Genomic DNA, 23,783 nt, shown 5'->3' with positions numbered 1-23,783 from the left:
AAATTCCTTTCTCTGTTTCTTCTACTCATTCTGTCTTGAACTTTGTTATGCAGACACTGGAAATCCTTTACCAATTTTCATGGGTTTTTAAAATATTTTCATCTCAGTCTTTTGCTCTTTTTGATTTTTTTCAAGTTTACATTTCAATCTTTTTATTATATTTTTCATTTATCTTATTATAATTTTTTATTCCCTAAAGTTCATACTTGTTCTATTAATGGTTTAAAAAAATATCCTCCTATTATTTCCTAGATTATCTATCTTTCTTGGACACTGAACTTCTCTTTCCTCTATAAGGATATTGAAGATTTTTTTTTTTTTGAAATTTACTTTTCTTGCATAGTCTCTTTTTCCTCCCATCTGTTCTTATTTGTTTATTTGTTCTGGCTTCTCTCCTGCTTATTGTTTGCTGTCTACTTGCATTTATAAATGTAAACTAGGACACTTACTAGAATTCCTGAATTCATGAGTGGGAATCATCAACTTTAATGTTCACTCAGGATAATCTAGTTTGGCTGTTTTAATGAGCAATTATCTATGTCAGCACATTTAGAACTTTTTCCATGTGGTAGCCATATTCTCCAGAGAAATCTCTTGATTTCTTCACCTGTAGAAATTAGCTGAAATTCTGGTGGAAAGAAAGACCAGGAGTTTTAATAGTCACTAACATCATGGTGTGCAAAATGGTGTACCTTCCCACAACTGTGATTGACATCATCTCTTCCAGAGATCACTGCTTGCCTTCTTCAGAGCATAAAATTCCAATCTTCTGACGGGATGAGAGATGGCAGTTACCTATTCAAGTAAGAGAAGGAATCTGGGAAGACTCTCAATCAATGTTTCTCAGTGGGAGAGGTTTATTGATATTTGGGGCTGGACAATTCTTCGTTGTGTGGGATTGTCACTTATAGTGCAGAAATAGATCACTGCTGATTCTAGCTCACTGAATGCCAGAAGCTACCCTTCCTTCATTGGGATACCCAACACTGCAATCCCATATTCTCAGGACCCCCAACAGTTGACACTGAGAGATAGAGAAGTGACTTCTAAACACCCTTTTATCCACTTTTCTAATTTCAAGTCCTAAATAAACCGTCTCCCAGAGATACCATCAATTGTGAGATTTTTAACAATTCTGCCAGAGTGCCACCAACTCTGGAGTTTTTTAAGGTTTCTTCAGGGTAAATTGAATTGCTTCTTTGGCTTAGCTGCTGCCAGTTTTGAACTTCGCTTTTGGACATTCGATAAATTATTTAATATACATTGACTTTGCAGCTTCCAAAATGTTTATTGCTAATGTTTCCTTTTCTTTGTTCTCTTTGTGAATTTGTATACTTTTTAAAGATTCTTTTTTTTTTGTTGTTGCTTTAGTGGGGTTCAGCAGGGAATGGAGGCTAATGAGCACATTCTACCTACTGTCTTTAGCTGTTGTGATATATCCCTTTTGTGTGCTATTTAATTTATGTCCGCAATAACCATCTGAGGAAGAAAAGAAACTCAAATTATCTCCATGTTTAAAGAAAAAAACTGGGTTGGGGTGACTGGGTGATGGGCAATGAGGGGGGTACTTGGCGGATGAGCACTGGGTGTTATGCTATGCTATATGGTGGCAAATTGAACTCCAAAAAAAAAAAAAAGGAAAGAAAAGAAAGAAACTGAGGCTTACAGGCTGATTTTCCTTATCTTAGTGGCCCAGCTACTAAAAAAATAAAACAGAACAATACAGTTCAGCCCATGCCAGAGGAGTTATTTGCGTGTTTGTTTGTTTTTTGAGGTATTCTTTCTGTTTCACATGGATGCAAGGTGAGATAATGTGGAGAGGGTGGTGTGGACAGGAAGCAGTTTCAAGAATTGGAGTATAGGATTCCCTCCCAGTGCCTCATAGACCACAAGTAGCCAGAGATTCCATTTTGCTTTGGCACTCTAAACCTTGTTGATCTATGAGAGTAGAGCCCAGTAGCCAGAGATTCCATTTTGCTTTGGCACTCTAAACCTTGTTGATCTATGAGAGTAGAGCCCAGATAGTCTCAAAAGCTAAGTCTGTTTTAGAAAATCTCTTCAGATTGTGCCCTATTTGAGTTACCACCACCACCCAGCTACTCCCTATTCAGACTCCATGACTTATTCCTGTTCCTTATCACTGGGTAGAAAATTTTAAATATTATATTGTGGGGGTATGGTACACTCTCCTTAGAAAATCTAACTAAAGGGGTGCCTGGGTGGCTCAGTCGGTTAAGCATTTGACTCTTGACCTCAGCTCAGGTCTTGATCTCAGGATCGTGAGTTTAAGCCAAGCCCTGCTTTGGGCTCCACACTGGGCAAGCCCTGCATTGGGCTCCACACTGGGCATGGAGCCTACTTTAAAAAAGAAGAAGAAGAAGAAGAAGAAGAAGAAGAAGAAGAAGAAGAAGAAGAAGAAGAAGAAGAAGAAGAAGAAGAAATAAAATCTAGCTAAAGTAATAAATTATCCCCTAAAAATAATTTCCTTACACAAAAATTTCTGCATACTTATTAAGGGAATTTTCAGACCCTCTGACTCTAATCTAAGAACCTCAGAAGTTCATGGATTCTTTTATCTTAATAATAGTAGAACTATATTCTGAAAAAGCACCCACCTCAAATTTTACTTTTTTGTACATAAGAACTAGATAGATTAACATTTTTCCCCCGGACTTTTCAAATATGCTTTTGAAAAAGATCCTTTGAAGCTACTGTAGGCAAAAGTTATTTTAAGTAACTGTTACCATGTTTTTCCCTTTCTGTTCTAATGAACAAGTGAACTTCTACAAATTCCAGCTCATAATAATGACTATGAGAAGAAAGATAAAAATACTGTGTGTGGAGGCTTACCCTGTTTCTTGAAACTTTCTAGAGTTTTCTCTATTTACAGAGTAGAATAACTTAAACATCGATCAATTTTTCTCCTGACATGTTATAACTCAGGCAATGCACAGTAGGTTTCCCTTGCTGAGTATATTTTGATGGTTAATTTTGTGTTTTAACTTGGCCAGACCATGGACATCCTGGTACTTGGTCAAACACTATTCTGGATGTTTCTTTGAGGGTATTTTTGGATGAGATTAATATTTAAATCTGTAAACTGAGAAAAGTAGATTGCTCTCCCTTATGTGGGTAGCCCTCATCCAATCAGTTGAAGGTCTGCCTAGAAGTAAAAACTGGACTCTTTCCTAAGTAAGAGAGAATTCTTCCTGCTTGGCTACCTTTGAGCTGGGACATCAGAATATTTTTTTTTCCTTTTGACTTGAACTGATACCCTGGATGTTTCTAAATTTCAAGCCTCATGGTCTTCAGACTAGAACTACACCACTGGCTCTCTGGCTTCTCAGATCTTTGTACTGGAACTAGTACTACACAATCACTTCTCCTAAGTCTTCAATTTGCCAACCTACCCTGGAGATGGTGGGACTTATTGGCTCCATAACGGCATGAAATAGTTCCTTATAATAAACCTCTCTGTAGGGGATCCCTGGGTGGCGCAGCGGTTTAGCGCCTGCCTTTGGCCCAGGGTGCGATCCTGGAGACCCCGGATCGAGTCCCACGTCAGGCTCCCAGTGCATGGAGCCTGCTTCTCCCTCTGCCTATGTCTCTGCGTCTCTCTCTCTTTCTCTGTGTGTGACTATCATAAATAAATAAAAATTTAAAAAAAAATAAACCTCTCTGTAGATAGATGGATGATAGATAGATGATAGATAGATAGATAGATAGATAGATAGATAGATAGATAGATAGACTATTGGTTCTGTTTCTCTGGATAGACTCTGGTTCTGTTTCTCTAACATATACATATACATAGGTATATGTATATGTATATGTACATATGTATATGTTAGAGAGGAGGAGATTTAATGGGAAGAGAAGGAAAATGGTTTAAAATAAAAGGATGGTGTACATTTTTCCTTTTAGAACAAAAGATGCCATGCCATGATACATGCTCTACAGGTAATCCCAGAGTGCTGTGCAGAGCAGAGTTCTGTGGAGGCTCATGATGAATTTATTGCCCACAGAGCAACCACTTCACTGGACCTTAACAAGCAAAATATTTAATTTATCTGCATGTCAAATCAGTATCTCAGCTTTTCTAGTACTTTGAAGGCTTTTTTTTTCTCTTAAATTTGAATGGGAAGAAAGCAAGAATTTTTTTCCTTCTATCACATCAAAATGATTTTGTAAGTTTATGGAACCAGAGGAGATGCACTTTAAATATATAATTGTTTAAATATTCTGTTTTACTTTCTGCAACATGATATACTAGTAAGTATAAGGAATCATGCATCAGAAAGGGCGAGGTTCAAGTTCCAGTTCCTTCTCTTTGAAGTTGCAGGAGTACGGCTAAATCTCTTATCCTATCTGGGTTTTCATTTCTTCTTTTGTTAAGTATAGAAAATACTACCTGTTTTCCTTTTTGGAAAGTAAAAAGTAAATAAGATAATATGTAAGAAAGCATATGTACTATGTGTCTAATAATTAGTAAGATATATTTTAATACCAAAAAAAGGAAGGAAAAAAAAAGAAAAAGAAAAAGAAAAAAAAAGGATTAGAAAATAACTTTGCCAAGAGGAAAGCAACAGTTTTGTCAGCACACACACACACACACACAAAAAGATGACTATCATTTATCTCAAATCTTTAATGCTATAGTTTCTTTCATATATGAGTCTATGCATAATTACAATTAGACCTAAGATTTGTGTCTACAGGCATGTCAGTATCTATGTTACAGATTTACACAAGCAGATTGAACTGCTTGCTTTCCTTTTCTGAGCTTAGCTGGAATGGTTCCAGAATGAAAGGGATATTGATTAATCCCTCAAACCCCCTACAGGCCTGAACATCAATGGGATTATCTCAAAAAGCCTAAAAAAGAGACAGAAAGATCACAGAATGTTAGAGTTAGAAGGGATCATCAAATCCAACCTTTCCCTACCCCCGTTTTTCGAACTCCCCAGATAAAGAGAGAAGTTTTGAATGAACTGCCAAAGTTCATTTGAGTGATCAGTGGAAGCACAGGTGTAATACGTTGGCTTCTTAACTGTCCACCCTATTGTTTCACTTTTCCTCACACCACACTTCTCTGATTTAGGTGTTCATGTCTTTAACGGGAGATTCCAGACCTTTTGCATGTGGTATCCTTGACTCCCTTTTGGAACAGTTGGCTTTTTGCATGTGGGATTTTTTTTTTTTTTTTTTGGTCTGGAGTTTAACAACTATTTGGAGAGAAGGTACAAAAATTGTGTTTTTTTCCCCTGAAAAGAGGTGATGATTAGAAATAGGGATAGGTAAAAATACAATTTTTTTTTTTTAATTTTCTGAGAACACTTCCCTTGGGAAGGGAACTCTCTAGGCCACTTATCAGGGCAATAGGGAAGTGTTTCTACCAACAAGTACTTGGATTTTCTTTTTCCACAATTTAAGGGTCTGGTCTCTGTAGAGTCAAAACATCCACTGTAAATTAAGCTGTTTGGGGCAGTGCTGAGAACAGGTGTTTCAAGTATCACTGAATCACACGCTGATCTTAAGAAAAAGAATAGAAATGCTTCCGTTCTTAATTCCTAGATCCCTTCTTAAAGCTTAGGAAAAGGAATAATAGAAGAAAAAAGCATGACTTGCTTTTTTTTAAGATTTTTTTTTTAACAGCAGTTTTAGGTTCACAGCAAAACTGAGAGAAAGGTACAGAGCTATTTCTTATACACTTGCATAAACTGCCCAATTATCAGCATCTGCCACCAGAGTGCTACGTTAGTTACAACTGATGAACCTACTGTTCACATATCGTTACCACCCAAAGATCATAGTTTACATTAAGGTTCACTCTTGGTGTTATACATTCTATGGTTTTCTTTCTTTCTTTTTTTTTTTTTTTGACAAATGCATAATGATGTGTATCTACCATTATGATATCAGACAGAGTAGTTTCACTGCCCTAAATATCCTCCACCTATTCATCCCTCCCTCTCCTATAACCTCTGGCCACCACCAATCTTTTACCTGTCTCCATAGTTTTGCCTTTTCCAGAATGTCATATTAGAATGATATATAGTCTGTAGCCTTTTCCAATTGGCTTCTTTCACTTAGTAATATGCACGTACGTTTCCTCCTTGCCTTTTCCTGGAGTGATAGCTCATTTCTTTTTAGTATAGAATAATATTTTATTGTCTGGATGTATCATAGTTTATTTACACATTCATCTATTGAAGGACATCTTGGTTGTTTCCAAGTTTTGGCAATTATGAATAAAGCTTCTATAAACATCCATGTGAAGGTTTTTGTGTGGACATAAGTTATCAACTCCTCTGGGTAAATACCAAAGAACATGATTGTTGGATCATATGGTAAGAGTTATGTTTAGTTTTACAAGAAAGTGCAAAATTGTCTTCCAACATGGCTGTACTATTTTGCATTTCTATCAGCAATCAACGAGAGTTCCTGTTAGTCCACAGCCTCACTAGCATTTGGTGTTGTCACTGTTCTGGATTTTGGCCATTTTAACAGGTGTATAGTGATATCTTGTTGTTTTAATTTGAATTTTCCTAGTGACATATGATGTAGAGCATCTTTTTACATGCCTATTGGCCATCTGTAGATGTTCTTTGGTGAGATATCTGATAAGGTCTTTGACTTATTTTTCATGTGATTGTTTGTTTTCGTATTGACTTTTAATAATTCTGTATTTATTTTGAATGTCAGTCCTTTATCTTGTATGTGTCTTTTGTAAATACATTTTTCCCAATCTGTGGCTTGTCTTCTCAATCTCTTGGCAGTATCTTTTGCAGAACAGAATTTTCTTAATTTTAGTGAAGTCTAGCTTATCAATTCTTTTTCTCATAGATTGTGTGTTTGGCATCATATCTAAAAGTCATTATTATAATGACATATAGATTTTCTTCTGTGTTACCTTCTCTCTATTATCTTATAAAACTAAGTTTTAGAGTTTTACATTTTACATTACCTCTGTGATTTATTTTGAGTTAATTTTTGTAAAGAATGTGAGGTCTGTGTTTAGATTTATTTATATCTTTGCATGTGGATATCCAGTTGTTCCAGCACTGTCTGTTAAATGGGACTTCTTACCCAAATATTTTTGAGAGGGAAAAAAAAAACCACAAACATTTCAATTGGCCCTGGGTAAAAGTATGAAGTTCACTTCCAGTGTCCTATCACTTTTTCTTTGTATACTGTTTCCCCTAATTATGCAATTTGCCTGAATTCTCAGATTCTTGTGCTTTCTCAGGTCTTCTTTAGAGAGGAGGAAAAGGCTATTTCTCCCAAGGCATTCAGGAACTCAGATTATTGCTCTTTTAGCATTGTTTTTACCTTAAGGATATTTGAGAAAGATGACATCATTTCCTTAAAAGAGATACATTTCTCCTGATTGCATTTTCAGTGGGACCCATCAGGCTCTTCAGGCACTTTAGGATGGCATAGTGGTGAGACTTTGAATTCTGATAATGAAACAAGAAAATATTTTTTTTAACTTTGGTTTCAGTGTCACTCTTTTTGCCATATATTCTTATTTAAAGGTTCATTGCCCAGAGGAAAACTGTACATTGTCTGGACTGGGTGCAATTTTCTGAAATTTTGAGTATTTGCTGAGCCTCGCTAGAATCTTGTGAATAACCTTGAATTCAGAACTACATTCCTCATTAACATCACCACTAATAACACTCACATACACAATGTTAGGCAAATATGTTAAAGAGATGTAAGAAGTAACCTGTTCATTTTTGATCCTGGCACTTATTAGACTAGTACCCAAAACTGTGAGTCTGGATACCACTACTTGACTCTCCCCAGTTGTTGCTTTTCTTCTCTTGACCGTGGCTCCTGTGGTCTATGCTATTTCTTAACTCCTTTCTTCAATGAGAACTATGTAAGATCTGAGTTCTCATTCCTCAATCTGTGATCCAAAACTCGCTACCCTTTGTTTTTAAGGTAGACATCAAACAGCGTAACATCTTGCTTAATGTCAGCTGGCAAACAGCTCTTGATTGTTTGCAATAACTGCTCTCAGAAGTTGTTTTATTCAGTTAAATATTCTGGTGCCTTGAGATTAATTTTGGCTTGCTTAGCAGAATATACTAAATCCTACCTACATACCGTACTTAAGTGAATCTTTTTCTATCATCTCCGCCACCTCTTCCTCACACTTTTACGTTTCTGCCATCACAACTGCAATGTCTCTCCAGTGTTGTGGTCCCACATAGCATTTTCTGTATGAGACTCTTAATAGGTATTGGGAAGGAATTATGGATTCATTTCCAACTTTGCAGTCATCTTTGAACAGTTCCTCCTAAATTTTCATGCAGTATAGGACCAAGATAAAGACTCTGGTGCAAGAGTAGAAGAAAAATTGCAAATAGGAACAATGCCAATTTCCTTTGCAGAATGCCAGCCCTGTCATAAACATAGACACTGAGCTATTTTCTACTGGAGCCAAGTTTATTTCCTACTCACACCTTAAGGGGATATTAGACAACTGGAGTAATGCCTATAATGTTTGCCTCATGTTCTGACAGTCCTGATATTCATTCTTCCTAAATACTCCCACTTCCAACAATTTCATCCCATTTCCTTTGGAGCTAACTTTGTTTATTGCCTCATGACTTCAGACCTCATCAACACCCTCAAGACTTGTTTTTCTATCTCCAAATGCTCTAGGCTTAACTATGTGTTTTCCTGCTACCATGTTTACTATCCTAAAGCACAGATTTTTCAGCTCAGTTCCTAGTTCAGTTGCCCAGGAAAGGACCTATGTAGTCTTGAGTCAGTGGCACACAAGTGCTATCATCTCCGTCTTTTCTCATGTTCTCCTTCCATGTGAATTACCTGTACCAGGCAGGTTTATGGGTCTGCTGCCCCATCACAGAATTCCTGGTGGATCTCAGGCTTTGTATGTAACCCATATTCATATCAGTCCTATCTGTCTGAAAAGTTCTACACTTTTTACTACATAGATCTAATGCATTATCCAAGTCTTAATTCAAATTTTCAGTTTTTATTTCTTTATAAAGACTTTCTTAGCAATCTGAAAGAATTTCCCTCCTCTTATCTTCAACCACATTTATTACTTGCATTAATCATGTTGGCACAACTTAATCATTAGTGATTCTGGTTATTTTTTCATATGCATCTCTTTTGTTTACCCAGCTGTAGGGTAAGTCCACAAAGCAATCAAAGTAAGCTCCCTGTAAGACATATCTGATTATATTATTCCCTTATCTGAAACTTTCCAGTAGCCCCCCTTTGCAGTGAGGATAAAGCCCAAATGCTTCCCAGTGAAGAAACAGTCACATGTTTTACCTCCTGTCCTAGTCCCAGAGCCTGTAAAGGTGAACCCACTGGGGCTGGCTGGGGGAAAGGAGGAAGCTTGCTCCAGAAGGAACTGTCTGAGGGATGATAAGGGATTTCTAAATATGAGAAAGGGGAATAAGTCATTTGGTGAAGTCAACTGTACATACTTCTTTGTAGGTCTAAAGAAAGAACAAAGCTTTTATATAACAGGAATCCAGTTCTTCAGGGATACCAAAAGGAAATTTTTTTAAAGGTTTTTATTTATTTATTCATGAGAGACACAGAGGCGGGGTGCAGAGACATGCAGAGAGAGAGGAAGAAGCAGGCTCCATGTAGGAAGCCCGATGCGGGACTCAGTCCCAGAACTCCAGGATCACACTGTGGGCCGAAGGCAGGCACTAAACTGCTGAGCCACCCAGGGATCCCCCCAAAAGGAAATTTTTAAGTCATTTTTGGTGCAACCTAGCTGGAAATTAGCATGTAATTGTTTGAGCCTTGCTGAATAAAAGTTTAACCTTCAAAAAAAAAAAAAAAAAAAGCCCAAATGCTTGTAAGGCCCTTCACTACCTGACTCATGCCCACCTCTCTAGCTTCATCTACATCTATGTTTATTGTTTTCTCTCCTTCAAACTTTAAGGTAGTAGATTTACGTTATGGATTTTATATTCCTGCCTTCAGTCTTGCATATAATCAGCCATCAAATCCTTGAACTCAACCTGCTAAATATATTTAGAAACTATCCATTTATCTCCGTCCCTATTGCCCCTAATTTAAAATATAACAATATTTACTCTTTCCCTGAATAGAGACTTACCCTCTTCATGTCCTAAGTGATTTTCTAAAATAAAGTGCTGAGTTTGAAGTGATTCTGAGTTATCAAAATAGGTATTTAGAGTATGAACTTGGATATGTACATTCAGGGTTAAAAAATAAAGTGGGATTCATCAAATTGCTAATTATAGGGACAGATGATGACAGGAACAAGGACAAGAATATAGTGTGAGTGAAGCAAAGGGTATAAGTCAGAACACCAAAGATATCTAACATTAAAAAATGGAATCTGAGAAAGAACAGCCAGAGAAAGAGAGGAAAAACAAGCTAGTGGGGTTATCATAAGAGACAAGAGGAGAAAGTGATAGGCAACAAGATTTACAGTGCTGAATCCTGAAAGCATAGCCAAGGCAGATAAGGATTGAGATGCAATGTGTTACAACATCTGTGTAGAGGAACAGGTCAAACTTATTGTTCATTTACTATATGCTAAATACTTGACTCATGAGCTTATTTAAATTTTCTTAAACAGTGAGGTAGATTTTTGTTCATAGAATAAAAGAGGCTATATTTCTGTGTGTGTGTGTGTGTGTGTGTGTGTGTGTGTGTTTTCTGCAAATCAGGAGAGATTTGAACAAATTTAAATACTGATTGGTAGGACCTATAGAGAATCAGAACTTGCAGGGAACAGAGGAAAAGATAGAGAGAGGGAGTTCAGCTAAGATAGGTAGGAGACAGTGGATGAATAGCCCAAGTGGAGGGATGAGTACATGCCAATAGCAGGAGGGCCACAATACCTTTCATTTTCAGCCAGGCTGGTTAATGCATGGGCTGCTTGGAAGCTGACAGAAAGAAAAAGATAAGCAAAAGATGCCATTTCTTTCTAATGGCTTCATTTTGAAGTGAATGTAAAGGTGAGCTCATTTGCTGGCAGTCAGTTATTAAAGGTAGAAAAAGGATCGATGCATTCACAATCTGAAGATCTGGGTTCAAATTTCCCAGCTTTGATGATTTTCCTCCAGCATCTGAACTGGCCTTTTAGCTGCCAGCCAGGTTCATATCTCTCAGCTTAGAGAGTTGTCATGGCGACATCTAATCCAGGGACTGCCACGTAGTAGGCATTCCAAGAAATTATAGTTAAATATGCATCTACATTGCTCTCCCCCTCACCCTTGTAGGTTATTGAATTAGAGATCAGTAATGACCTGTTTGAAAGCTTTCTGCCAACAGCCATTGTAAGGATAAAAAGGAAAGAAAAAGCTTTAGTAAAGTAGCCAGAGCTATATTCTCTGTAGAAAGGAAGGGTGCTCTGACTTCGTGCCCACCATGCCTAGGGCCATTAATGAAGCCTGGCTCCTTTCTCTCATCATTGCAGCCATTCAAAAGGAGAAAGTTCTTCTTGGCAAGGAAGTGCTATTTTCAGAGGCAAGATTAGGCTCATTTTGGGCAGGAGCCATGCTTCTTCAGTCCCAGCACCTCTGAAGATTAGGTTAAAAGGTAAGAAGGAATGACTCAGAATAATTGCATTGCTTTACTGTGAACTTTAAGATCTTTTAGTGGAGGAGTTTTACAAGCAGTGATAGATAGTCATGGAGAGAGGAAAAGTACAAACCCAGGGGACAGGAACAGCAATGCCTGACTGAATTTCTACACAAAAAGAAGGTTGGCCAGACTTGTTATTTTTTTACCTCCCCCAATTTCACAGGAATATTTTTAATATGCTTTCGTCTTCTCAGGTTCTGAAAACCGAATTCTCCCCCCCCCCATCCACCTTCACTATATAACTGCATGTTTTCTGTGAAGCAGATTTTAGAAATCCCATTCTGAGATCAGATATATCAAAGTAAACACTGTCTGTACATGTAAAGTTCAGTTGTTATTTTATAATTGGGGAAAATATATCCAATAATGATAGCCCTCAGCCAGAACCTAATGTCTTACTTCTCAGCACTAATCCAGCAAACTATCGAAAAAATATTTATTGATCCCTTATTGAGTTTTTGGCTTGATGCTGAGCTATTGGGGAGATGCAGAAGAAATAAAACTAGGCAATCCCTAGACTTATGAGTGTATGATCTACTTGGATGGAAAAGACACAGTTTGGGTCAACACCTGATAATAAGGGGTAACACATAATCACAGCTATTTCAAGTATAATCTGTACTAATTATTGTAACTTCCTTACCTGTCCTTCTCTCACCTCCATGTACTCAGGTTCCATAGTCAGAGACGTGGGCAGAACCCTCAACTCCTCTAATTTTCTGATCTTCCATGTTTGATCAATTGACAAGTCCTGTGGTTTCTACCCCTAAATATCTCTGAACGTGTCTACTTATTTCTGGTCCCTGCTGCCATCACTCTGTTGAGGCCACCATCTATCTATACTCACCTGGAATATATCTAGTTTGATAAGTGGTCCCTATACTTCTAGCCATGCCCTTGGCCAATCCATCCTACACAATGAAGCAGAGTGATCTTTCTAAGTGGCAAATGTAACAATGTTCTCAAGTTCACACACAGCCTCAATTTTCACACCTCTTTTCATGTTTAAAATCATCCAATCATTTGTCCTGGCTCTTAAAACACCCTGATCTCCTCATCGTGGCTCTAAGGAACTTGCTACTCTGACTTCAGCTTGACTCACCAGACTTTTCTCCGACCACTGAATAGGATGAGCAATCTGGGCCCACTGACTCCCTTTCTGCCCCTCCCCGGGCTGCCATCTTTGAAAAGCCTGGCACCATTACCTGTACTTCAGTGGTGTTCTGCAGTAACAATCATCAGTTTGATGTGATTGTGTATTCAGCTCTTGATCCTCATGTGTGCACTTCAAGAAGAGTAGGACTCAGTTTGATTTACTCATTATCTTGCCGGCTGAGGCTAGATCAGTCCCTGGCAGTAAGTAAATGGCCAATAATTAACAGTTAAGTGAATAAATGTGGGACTGGGTACAGGCAAAGAGAAAATTCTGTGAGGGAAGGGTAACTCTGATCTATCACAAGCAGCAAAGATTGAGGTTGGTTTGAGAAAGCCACAGCAAGCATTCCATTCTGAGAAACCATTTTAGGACAAGCACTAGGACAGAGATACCTGCATGGTAACAGAGAGACCCCCTGTCTGTCAGAAATAGTTGGTAGATAGGAAAGACTGGGAAAACTGGGAAAATGGCCTACGGTGGGGGGGGGCAGTTAAGAATATAGAAGACCTTGTTAGCAGGACAAGATATTTATTTTTGATGAGTCAGTAAACATGGAACATTTAAAACATTTGACCCAGCATCTGGCACTTGCTGGGGAGAGAAGGAGGAAAGCTTTTGTGAAGGACACAATAGCTCTATTCTTTCTTCTACTTGCACAGTAGAGAAGCAAGAGGTCTTCTTTCTACAATATTTGAGTTGGAAGAGAAACAGGAACTGTTTAAACCTATAACTGGCAGGCTGGATACCATAAAGCGCAAGCCCTACAAGTCCTATAGTCTGGTGGCTAAGTCTAGAGCAATGTGCTTCTGTGTCTCGGCTGCATAATATAAGGAAAGTTATTTAACCTTCCTAAACCTCAGTTTTCTCCTCTGAAATGGGGATAAAAATAATTGAACCTACCTCATAAGACTGTCATGAGGAAGAAGTAATGTAATTCAGGTAAAGTGCTTGACTCATAATAAGCATTTAATGAAAGCAGTTTTTATTTTCATGACATATCATACTTCTTTTTATTATTTTGTGTTTGCAGTTTCCATTCTAAGGTAAAAAGGTTCATCGTGAGTTATGTACCCTTGTTAAATTAGTTTTCTGATTGTGGTTTTTGATTAAATGTCATGTAAGATTCAAAGTAGAAATAAATAATCATGCAGACAAGATGTTATACCACAAAAGAACCACAGAACACAAATGAGGGGAATTTTACCATTTGTGTCACTAATTCACCTGAAGGACTGTGAGACATTCAGAAGAACTTGATATTCTGTGAATTAGTAAGTGAGTTAACTCATTTGATCAAATATTCAAAGATGATATGTCAACAAATGTTCTCTATTCATTTATGACAAATGTGATTCACAGAGCACACAATACCATCAGTGATGGCAGACAGACATTCAGAGCCTGTTTAGCCCTCAAAGCAGGGCCATGAATGTGGCTGCATGGAGGTGAATTAATAGAAGGATGCTCTGGGATAAGCCATTGTGAAAGTGGAGGATCTGAGGTGAGGAGGGCAAGGCTGGAAAGAGCAAGAGAAATATAGCTGACAGAAGGGATTGGCTCTGACAAAGATGATGGATTTTTCCCAAAGGAAAGTAGCAAGCCCAGCCATAGGTCAGTATGTACCAGGAGAAGAAATCCAATGGTGATGCAGAGCACAGTCCATGACAACAATGTTTATTGTATTTAGTCAGCATACTATGTTGTTGTGGGAGAGCAATTCATTCACGGCAGATTTCCAGATAATGGCTGGGGATGTGAACTGAGGAATTCAGTTACTTGGGGGTAGATCTAGCAAGGACTAGATAGGATAGGATGCAGTCCAAGTTGATTGAGATCTAGGGCCACAGACTGAAAAGTATATATATATATTTTTTACTATGTAGAATAAAAGAGAAGAGGAGGGTGTAGGAATGAAATATGACTCAGTGGAAGGACCATATGATTCCAATAGGATACGCTTACAGAATCTAAAATTCATCCTTGTTCCATCCAGTCTTGCAAATATTTGGTAGCTCAACTACCAAGGGACATTACTATGTTAGGAGTTGGTGACTTCACAATTCCTAACTGATAAACTTGCCCTCCTCGTCAACATTGGCTCAGAAAATAGGACCATGGAGTTGTGATTCTATCCATAAGAAAGCTCAACTTTGGGAAGCTGAAAAATGGCACAGCTCAGAGAATCAAAAAATGACTGCAAACCTCCATCATCCAAATCAGTATGGTCAGATCTATGTGCCTTAAGAAAATACTACGTTATTCACTGAGGAGAATAATGGAAACAACCATGTCAATCCTCTAGTGTTCCCAGTACTAGGAACCTTTTTGGTAAATTGCATGTTAGCTTGAAAATTAAGTGAGAACTTCCACTGTTTCTGATTGAACCATTGTCCTTATGCACAGGTAGTTCTTGGAAACATTATTCCAGTTATGCTTAATTATACATATATTTTTTTCTTAATTACATATAAAGTTTTAGAAGACAAAGAATGACTAAAAAAATCAAAGGACTATTTTTCCTTGTTAATTTGTTTCATTTGCAAATGAATGTGTTTTCAGAATGGTAAAATATGTTTTAAAAAAGCCTTACCTTTCCCTCATTTGTTTAAAAACATCTTTAAAGTAACCATATAGATTTTGATTTCTTCTCCATTATTATTACATTTCTTACAGCATTATGTATTTGCAGAATATTCTAATACGTTCCTAAATACTTGATAATTGTGATGTACTTTCCACATTTATGTGAAGATGCATAACCGGAGTAGTTCTTGATCTCAGTGGCTTAATGTAGCCCTGGAAATGAAAATGAAATGCTATTGAACACTTGAGAGAAGTTAGTAGGTGAAGCATGATGGTTCAATATCAATAAAAATAAATTTTGATATGACCATTAGAAACTATCTTTAAAGGTCATCTGTCTTCATTAAAGGCCAAGACAAAGGACTAACAGACAATTTTTAACATTTTTTTAAACTCAGCTTTTCGGGATCCCTGGGTGGCGCAGCGGTTTGGCGCTTGCCTTTGGCCCAGGGCGCGAATCCTGGAGACCCGGGATCGAATCCCACATCGGGCTCCCGGTGCATGGAGCTTGCTTCTCCCTCTGCCTGTGTCTCTGCCTCTCTCTCTCTCTCTCTGTGACTATCATAAATAAATAAAAATTAAAAAAAAAAATAAACTCAGCTTTTCTTAGGTGAAAATGTACAAATTAAGATCACACTTCTTTAGGTATTTAAATATATAGGTTTGTAAAGCAGAAAAAGAATACTCTAAGAAAATTATTTAGGTGCCATGTTCTTTGGGCCAAATGTGTCCTTGTAAGTTCATGGGAAGAACTTTTCCTGTACTAACCAGAGACCCTATGTTCCAGAAAATAGAATGGGCAGCTGAAAAATATTTATCTCTACTCTCCAAGTAGAAGAGTTGAGACTGGCTGATCGGAGGGAAAAAGGGATTACGAAAATTCTACATAACGTGTCTCGCTTGGCACATCCACAGTTGGACGCTTTAGCTTTCCTGCCAGGATGGTTAAGTTAACACTTAATTAGTATGTGTACCAAACAAAACGTGCTTCTGGGCAGCACATTTTTTAAAAATTTCCCCCCACTGCCCCACAAATAAATAGCCTGGTTTCTGCCCAAAATATTCAAGGAAAAGGCTGTGCTTGCCTGGGGCAGAGGCCAGATGCCTTGACTTCCAGCTTCCTTCCATCAAAGCCGTGCAGTTTGGAAATTAAAATCTACAGCAATAATGAAACATATTAAAATGCATGCAAAGTCTTGAGGGCTTATAATATGCTAAAAACCGGCAATGCATGTTTACATCCATATATCAACTTGGATGTGCTGAAAAGATTTAAAGTGTAAAATATGCAAATATGTGTCATATTGTCACACTTGGTCTCTCTAATGGAACTCCCTTTCATCTCAAGTCGTCTTAATTTCATGAATATTACATGGCCCTCACACCTTTTACTCCTGCTGTTGCTAGGCTGAGAAGATTATGAAAATATGTTAATAGTAACTTTCATCAAATAAAAGTTGCAATATTCCAAATAAAGCATTTTCCCCCTCCTCTTAAAATACAAATGGTGAAGGGTTTCATGCTATTTTGTTTCCCTGTGGGAGACTAGATAACTATAGGCCAATTAAATTAATGAGAAAAGACCATGCAAATAGCAATATTTGTGCATAATCCTGGCTGGCTGCACATATAGACAGGTATATAGTGGTTTTTAAAATATTCTTGAGGAACGAAAATAGTCCCAGATCCAGGATACTGATAGTATATAGAAATGAGTTTTAAATTAGGCTGTCCTACACAAAAGCCCATTCGTTTATATTTAATTGTCAAAACACCATAGAAGGTAGAAGGAAGTGGGGAAGTTTGAGGTATCTGTCCTCATTTATGAAGGTGAAGAAGAAAAATAATATTGGCATCTCAGATAACAGGAAGAAAGAAAGAAAGAAAGAAAGAAAGAAAGAAAGAAAGAAAGAAGAGTAAAAGAAAGAGGATATACTCTGTTCTGTTCATCTTGGACACATTGTCCTGATACTTTCAAAGACAGTCTTCTTTCTTTTTCCTGACATCTGCTGAAAGGCTCATTTTAACTTGCCTTATTGATAACTTTAATGCACAGTGGAAGGTGAAAAGAATGAGAAGCATACTTTTCTGGACTTAATTTTCAGCAATGGGGAAGATTTGGTGACTATGTAGAAATTATAAGAATCTTAGCCTGAGTGCCACCTTGAACTCCATAATGGGGTGGGAGGGGAGACACGATACTTTGGGGTTTAATTAGAACTTTGTTTTAGAAGAGCACTGGATTTAATAAATTTGAAGAAAATATTTGTTATAACCAACAAACAGATATTCTATAAATAATTAAAGGATAGGAATCTAAGCAGGTGATACTCTGACAAGATCTTTGCCAATAACTGTAACCAGAAAGTTAAATAACATTTGAAAGGAGCCAGTTCTGCAGCTCTCCATAGAATGGCCCTGGAAGGTTTCATGTGGGCTCTGATTTTTATTATTTATTTATTTATTTATTTATTTATTTATTTATTTATTTATTATTTATTTTGAGCTCTGATTCTTAAAAGAGTTTGCATAGATGATGAAAGGAAGGGCAAGAAGCCTGTACATGGGAGGCCTAAGTTGAGAAGGCTGTGGTGCAAAATGTGCTGGGCTCTCTAGCTGCCAAGGGTAGCAGGACGGATAGTGCAAACTACATTTTAAAAGCTTGCCAGGAGAATGAGCTATGGCTAAAGGCTGATGGGGTAAAGCAGACAGATGACAAAGAGAAGATAGACTTCCGTAACAGCTTTTCTTCCGAAGTGTTGCTATTGTCTTGCTATTTTTGTTTGTTGTGTTCTGTATTGTTGCAGTTCCCTAAAATGAGAGTTTTCAGATATGAATTGTTAAACCAAAGTAAAAAAGAAAGTGTAGCCTTCGCTGTGTGAAACCAGAGGAAATAAGCACACATATACTTTCATTGGTTTTATGTTAGTTATCTGAGATTCATCCTTTTTCTTAAGTAATATATAATCTTAGTGGAAAGTATGGAAATTTCCCCAATTTGGAGAGAAAGCAACATTCTATCTTTCTCTACCACTCAAAGGCAACTTCCCTCTGTATCATGCAAAATTTAGATTACACTCTTTAAACAACCTTATATGCTACATTTTAAAACTAAATATCTTTCATGAATAGTTCCCTACATCATTAAGAAGACTTTATAAATCTCGATCAATCACTACATAAAGTTTCATATTACATGTTTTTTCATCAGTATTGTATATTTAGTTCCAAGATTTTGTCAAATAATGTTAATAAAATATAAAATATTGCTTATACATTTTGTCCATATTTAAATATAGTTTCAGATAAATTCCTTGTAAGGGAACCAATACAGTTTTACAGAATAGTGATGTTACTAAATGTAAAGAAATATAATAAAAAGGAGATGAGACAAATTGTCCTCTAAAATACAATATTTCTTCCTTTATTACTTCTTTTTCCTTATTGACTGAAATGCACCAAGTGAATTTTAACAGAGAACATGGATAAGTCTTCCCTGACTGGTTCTGGTGAGTTAGGTTATTGAAAACAAACTGCTTTTGAAAAAATAAGAAATGGACTGGAAAAAAAATGTTAAATGACATCAAAACTCATTGAAGGTGTCTAGCATGCAGTTTAAAATAACACATCACTCAAAAGAACAAAGCCATATGAGTAGAGTGAAAACTGCAGATGGCAGAGAGATACCTACTTATACTTCAGATACTGGGACTAACACAGATTACAAAATGACCATTTTAAAGAAATAAACGGCAAGCAGACAACACCTACAAGACAAAGAAAAGTATATGAGGGCAGATTTGAAGAAAACAGAAGAGAACTAGAAACATAAATTACAATAAAGTAAATTAAAAACTCAATGGAAATCGTTAACAGCAGAAATGACATATTCTAATTGAGAATTAGTACACTCAAAGATAGGTAAGAAGATATTGTTCCTACTGAAGTCAGAAAGAAAACAAATGTAAAATTCAATAGACAGAATAGAGTTTTAGGAATTAAAATGAGTCTAAGAACAGTGGGCACGGGATGAGGGAGAGATAGTATACAGAAAGATGATGACTGATAATTCTTTAGACCTAATAATAAACCATTCCACAGATTCAGCCCCAAGCAAGATCAAGGAAATAAAAATTCATACCTGGAGACATCACAGAGAAAGTGTTGAAAATGAAAGTCAGAGGCAAACCAAGCCAGCCAGCAAGTGAAACACAGATTTCGTTAAAGAGTGGCAGATTGACAGCTATCTTCACAAATGCAACAATTGAAGCCAAAAAACCATGGAATGTATCTTCAGAATCTCAAAGGGATCATCTGCACATTGACTCCATATGCAAGGAAAAAATCTGTAGCAACAGAAATGAAAATCAGGGTGTTTTATTTTTATTTTTTTTAAGATTTTATTCATTTATTCATGAGAGACACACAGAGAGAGGCAGAGACACAGGCAGAGGGAAAAGCAGACTCCCTGCAGGGAGCCAGACATGGGACTTGATCCTGGGACTCCAGGATCATGCCCTGGGCCGAAGGCAGGCACTAAACCACTGAGCCACCCAGGGATCCCAAATCAGGGTGTTTTAAAATAAAAGCTAAGAGAACTGATCACCCAAGATCCCTTTTAAAGAACTACTAAAATATAGATTCCAGACAGAGAGAATGTGATTACTGATAAAAATTTCAGTGATACCCTGCCTGTGATACAAAACAGAATGAAAGGATTACACATGTAGACAAATGTGAATAGATACTGACTGTATAAAACAGCAATAATCTCTAGGGTGTATTTTCAAATAGAATTAAAATGCCAGGCATAAATATCATGGGTAAAAATAGCATTAATGACAATCCAACAAGATATAAGATTTTATTTATTTTGTACTTTGGTTAGTTATCTATGATTTTTTTTTTTTTTGCTATTTTTTCCAGACTTAGCCATAAAAAGAAAGAATAAGAATATTTAACTATAGGTAGAAAAGAATCAAAAATTAAAATAATAGATGTAAACTTACACTGTATTAAATTTAAAGACAATCCTGTCCACATCAGAATAAAAAAGTAAATGCTATTTATAAGAAATACATATAAAGCATAATCCACAGAAATGTTGAAATTCAAATACTGCATGTCATCCAAATATTTATATAGAATAAAACACACTGGCAATCAAGATAATTACTTTAAAATAATAAGAGCCTCAAAGGACCAAGAAGATATAAACATTTAATATGTATACCATTAAAAATATAACCTCAATTTATAAACCAAAGTTTACTGACTTAAAGAAATAGAAAATTTACAATCATTGTGAAACATGTACCCCAGTAATTGATACAGCAAATCAAAAAAATAAGGAAATAAAATTTATCTAATGAACACATATAGAAAATCACCCAACTAATGCAAAGTAGACATTTTTTTTTCCAAACACAAAAAGTACATTTATAAAAATTGACCAGAAACTTGATCATAAAACAAGCCTTAACATATTTCAAGGCATTTACATCATGGAGAATCTCTTCTCTAACTAGTGTATAACTGTAGTAGATGAGAAATGATAGAGAAAGATATTTGGAAATTAAGAAATATTTCTCCAATAGTCCATAGATTGAAGAAATGGAACTAGAGGTTAGAAAATATTTTAAGTTAAATGATCATGAAAATACCACTATTCGAAATCTGGCCCTCAGATTAACATTTATGTAGTCTTGAAAATATATGTATATGTGTGCATGTGTGTATGTGTGTGTGCATGTGTGTGTATATCAGAAAGAAACATATATATATACTTTATAAAAATAAAGGCTGCTTTAGAAAAATAAAGGCTGAAAATTAATGAGCTTTCCAGTTTCCAGGAATATTAAGAAATAACAAAAATAACCTAAAGATTTTATGGAAGATGTAACAACAAAATCATAGCAATAAATTACAAAATAAAAACTTTATATAGAAAACAAACACAATGCACACACTCGACAATGCTACTAGTTAGTTATTCGAAAAAATCTGATTCAATTGACAAACTTCTGGCAAAATTATTCAAGGACCAAAAAATAAAAAAGAGAGGGAGAGGTAAACAATAAAAGCATAAAAAAGCACATAGCTGTAGATTCTTTAGACTTGATTTCATTCGCCAAAACAAGTTATACGCCATTCTTAACATTGATGGGCTAGGAAAATACAATTGTGCCCTGAGGCGGGACAACACGTATTGTTTTTGTTAACTATGGTACAATCTACCACGCCTCTTAAAATTACATTTTTTTATTCATTAGTAAAGACGAACTTCACTCTTTTGTACCAACAAGCTCTCTCCCACCACATTTTTAAAAAGATTTTTATTATTTATTCATGAGAGACACAGAGAGAGAGAAACAGAGACACAGGCAGAGGGAGAAGCAGGCTCCCTGCAGGGAGCCAGATATGGGACTTGATCCCCGACCTGGGATCACTCCCTGAGCCAAAGGCAGACGCCCCACCGCTGAGCCACTCAGGTGTCCTGCCCTCCACCTTTTTTTAAAGACAAAGAGGCAAATAAACCATTTATTGTTTCTCTTTCCTGAGGAAGGCCTTAGAACAACTTATTTATTTTTTTCCCAGTTCTAGGTGGATGATATATGCATTTCTCAAAATAAGGAGCCTTGGATGACTTGAAAAGTTCCCCATCCATGATTATGGACGACATCTAGATTTATAACCTGAATCTTGATGTGTTGCCTTACACCAGTAAATGGACTCAGTTCCAGCTACAACAGTGACTGCTGGGATGGAGCCAAAGGCTACTGATGCTAAACTAAGCCTCTGTGCATCTTCAACATTTAGAGCCAGTAGAAAAAAGTAAATATGGACAATGCTACTCCTTACCTTAACCAAAGTACCTGCTGAACCAACTGGCCCACCAGGCCTTGATGATTAAGCAGAGGTGGTCAGTGAGGGCATGCCAGACCTTTCACTTACAATCATGCACTTCCTCGAAGTGTTTCTTTTAGTATCTGTTCTAAAGCTCATCTATTTTTAACTGCTTAGATTTATTATGAATGGAGTAGCAAAGTGTATAAGGTCATGCAACCCTTGATTACAATGGCAGTAAATCAACTCAGATTTTTTAAAATGAGATACATAATTTTTTTAGTGGGCTTTTCTCTTTTTCTTTTTTTTTTTCTTTTTCTTTCTTTTTCCTTTTGGGGATGGTTCATCTCAATGCAATCTTCTCAAACATCAGAGTTTAGTAATTGGTTGGAAGACTCTTCATTTTATGTCTCTTGACCCTACTCCTAATTTCTGTATGCAGTAAAGTGAGAGCCATTCTAGGAAACTAGGACAGACAGATTCATCGTGAACACCCAGAATTAAAAATGCACCCAGAAAAAGCAGGTCATAGGTTTTCAGGTTTATTTTTCTTCTTTATAATCCATCGCTACAATGTGCACAACAGGAGTGTTGTCCTAAGTCAAGAGATTTGCCACTGATGATGGGAAAAGAGCAAATAACTGTCTAATCCTGTAAGCAAGAGGAACCACTACCAGCAAAATTAATCGTGAGTTCTGTTTGAGTTATGTTAGTTCTGTTTTCTGTTTGAAAACCCGTAGGAAGTTTTTTCTCCACTGTGTTGATTTAGCTGAAAAATTCATTTGGCTGTTTGTTGATGCAGGCAATGTGAAAGAAAAAAAATAAATCATTATGCTTTTGATTGCTTATAAGTTTTACATCTACAGAATGCCAGATAGACAATTGGATGAGTGCTCATATAATCATTAAAGCAAATCATATGGATGGGCTTCTGGAACTCTTTTTGCCACACTGCAACTGCATGTCGTTCCAAGGAAAATTTGAACAAGTAAGTGTATGTCAATATATGTAATTATTCCTTTGATGAAAGGTTAAATTGTCCCAATCTTTCTGACTACCATATCACATGGAAGAAATGTCAAGGCACACCAAGTTTTACTTTTCAGTGGGGAGCTCCTCAAGCACTGCTTTACTAATAAGCTTTCATTTTAACATCAGGGCATTCATCACATAGTCCATATCTAAACAATAATTTCAATTTTTCTTATTAATATCTCTCATTATTCTTAAATCAAGTTGGAATAGAAAATAAATGTCTAGTCTTTCTTTTAATACTGTGTGATGAATGTTACTAAACCAAAGTAAGTTTAGGAATGTTTTTTTTTTAAACACATACTACATTTTACAGTATGTTTATTATCAACAACAGCAAGAAAATCCTCTATTCAATTTTTGTTGATTACCACATTTGCTATAATTATCTTTACATATTATCTATATATTTTAGTCAGAAAACTTATGTTTCAAAACTAATAGATATTAAGTGCAAGTATTTCAATATATACTGAAGAATCTAAAACCCCAAGAAGTAATACTGGTGGCAATATAAAAACTGGGACCCAACTCTTCTGAACTA

General features: G+C 36.5%; 1 non-coding gene across 1 annotated transcript; it reads left to right on the top strand.

The window, feature by feature from the left end:
- Positions 1 to 9,288: 9,288 nt before the first annotated feature.
- LOC129509196 (small nucleolar RNA SNORD22) lies at positions 9,289 to 9,413 on the top strand. The gene has a single exon (XR_008664305.1). It is a non-coding gene; the product is annotated as a small nucleolar RNA SNORD22 (small nucleolar RNA).
- Positions 9,414 to 23,783: the final 14,370 nt, after the last annotated feature.

This window comes from Nyctereutes procyonoides, unplaced genomic scaffold (assembly GCF_905146905.1).
Source record: "Nyctereutes procyonoides isolate TBG_1078 unplaced genomic scaffold, NYPRO_anot_genome, whole genome shotgun sequence".
Classification (NCBI taxonomy): domain Eukaryota; kingdom Metazoa; phylum Chordata; class Mammalia; order Carnivora; family Canidae; genus Nyctereutes; species Nyctereutes procyonoides.
Note: the sequence above shows the minus strand (reverse complement) of the source record. Positions and strands in the feature narration are given on the sequence as shown.